A 2,361-nucleotide genomic window follows, 5' to 3' on the forward strand; every position below is an offset into this window, starting at 1 on the left:
GTATGGGATGCGAGGAGGGTCCAGATCCGGGTCCCAGGTGGATGCGGGCCAATGCTGGACACAATTATGCAGATAGAGAAGGAAACAGGACTTGTTTCTCTGACAGGAAAGCGTGTGGACGGTGTTTACTCGGTACATGAGGAGGCTGTGGATGGAGGAAGCAGGATCACCTGCAGGATCAGAGCTGCACGACCAGAGCTGCAGGACCAGAGCTGCAGGATCAGAGCTGCAGGACCAGAGCTGCAGGATCAGATCTGCAGGACCAGAGCTGCAGGACCAGAGCTGCAGGATCAGAGCTGCTGGATCAGAGCTGCTGGATCCGAGCTGCAGGATCAGATCTGCTGGATCAGAACTGCAGGATCAGAGCTGCTGGATCAGAGCCGCAGGACCAGAGCCGCAGGATCAGAGCTGCAGGACCAGAGCTGCAGGATCAGAGCTGCTGGATCAGAGCCGCAGGACCAGAGCCGCAGGATCAGAACCGCAGGATCCGAGCTGCAGGATCAGAGCTGCAGGATCAGAGCTGCTGGATCAGAGCTGCAGGATCCGAGCTGCAGGATCAGATCTGCTGGATCAGAACTGCAGGATCAGAGCTGCTGGATCAGAGCCGCAGGACCAGAGCTACAGGATCAGAGCTGCAGGACCAGAACCGCAGGACCAGAGCTGCAGGATCAGAGCTGCAGGACCAGAACTGCAGGACCAGAGCTGCAGGATCAGACAGGGTTCCGCTCCCCAAAAGATTTACATTTAGAGTGCAATATTACATTTGAACGTATAGCATCCGGCTTCTTCCCTCCTGTACAACATGAACGCAGTTTTCTGTTGACGTGTGCAGTCTCAAGAGAAAAGAAAAGAGGATGATTCGAGACTCGGTGCTTCTCGTGAAGAGGTTTGTCAGTCTCTCAAAGTGATTCTTCCTCTCTGAGAAAACCGGAAATAATCGGCGATGTGTTTCACATCTTCTCACTTGTCTGCGCCAACATTCTTGGGAGGTGCAGACCAACAGACATCAGGTTTGGGAAGCTGCCTCCGGTGATGTGGCGCAGCTCTGTCCGTCCTTTCAGAGACACACGGCTCGTGAGAGACCGCTGCACGTGGAATGTAAGGCGTCACACCACCACAGTGAACCCAGCCCCTCCCCCTTTTCTTCCCAATTGTACCCGGCCAATCACCCCACTCTTCCGAGCCGTCCCGGTCTCTGCTCCACCCCCTCTGCCGATCCGGGGAGGGCTGCAGACTACCACATGCCTCCTCCCATACATGTGGAGTCACCAGCCGCTTCTTTTCACCTGACAGGGAGGAGTTTCCCCAGGGGGATCACGCTACCCCCTCCAGCCCCGAACAGGCGCCCCGACCGACCAGAGGAGGCGCTAGTACAGCGACCAGGACGCACACCCACATCCGGCTTCCCACCCGCAGACACGGCCAGTTGTGTCTGTAGGGACGCCCGACCAAGCCGGAGGCAACACGGGGATTCGAACCGGCGATCCCTGTGTTGGTAGGCAACGGAATAGCCGGACGCCCTCGGTGAACCCAATTTGAGTTGGCCAGGGTTGCCAGTTTGTTTTCTTCGTTATCCCCCTTTTAACGTGCCAGCGGATGACGGCACCGTGTGTTACGGCAGAGCTGGGCGGTTTGCGGCAGGTTTTAACAGGCCCGGTCAGTGACAGGAAGTGGACCAGCTGGTTTCGCTTTGCGTCTCCTAATGCTTATTTCAAGATGTAGTTGCTAAGCGTGTCTTGCCCCCAGTGCTCGCCTCAATGAAGAATGAGACGTTAAGAGGCATTTCCGGTTAAAACAAGAAACTGGGCTTGAGATAATCCGTCTTTCTTGCTACAGGGTTTCGAGTCTGGCGGGAAATCGTGCTGACCTCGGAACACGTGGGTAAGAAGACGAACAGCAGCATCTTGGAAAAACCTGGCGAGACCTAAAGGGGATGGGAGAGCTGCTGCTGCTGCTGTACGTCGGGTTGTGTCCGTTAACACTAGAACGACCGGGGTTCCACTCCTACCTAAAACGACCATGGGCGGTCAATTTGACCGCCCATGGTCGTTTTAGGTAGGAGTGAGATATTAATGCATTGCATGTGTTAGCATGTCTGTTAGGAAACTAACTGACACCAAAATTAACATTTTAACAACTTTTAATACTATTTTTCTAACAATTCAAAATGGCCGCCGTCCAACGCCTGTAAACACTGCAGCGCCTCGGTGGGAGTCGCGCTGCGTCTGTACCCAGACATGTTGGACATCATCACACATCAAGTTGAGACTATTTCTCTCCACTGGAGGGCGCTAGTGTGTTTCCAGGACACAGCGACGAACTTCACACAGGAAGTGACGCCACCGACACGCGTCATAAATA

This window comes from Lampris incognitus, chromosome 6, assembly GCF_029633865.1.
Source record: "Lampris incognitus isolate fLamInc1 chromosome 6, fLamInc1.hap2, whole genome shotgun sequence".
Taxonomy (NCBI): Eukaryota; Metazoa; Chordata; class Actinopteri; order Lampriformes; family Lampridae; genus Lampris; species Lampris incognitus.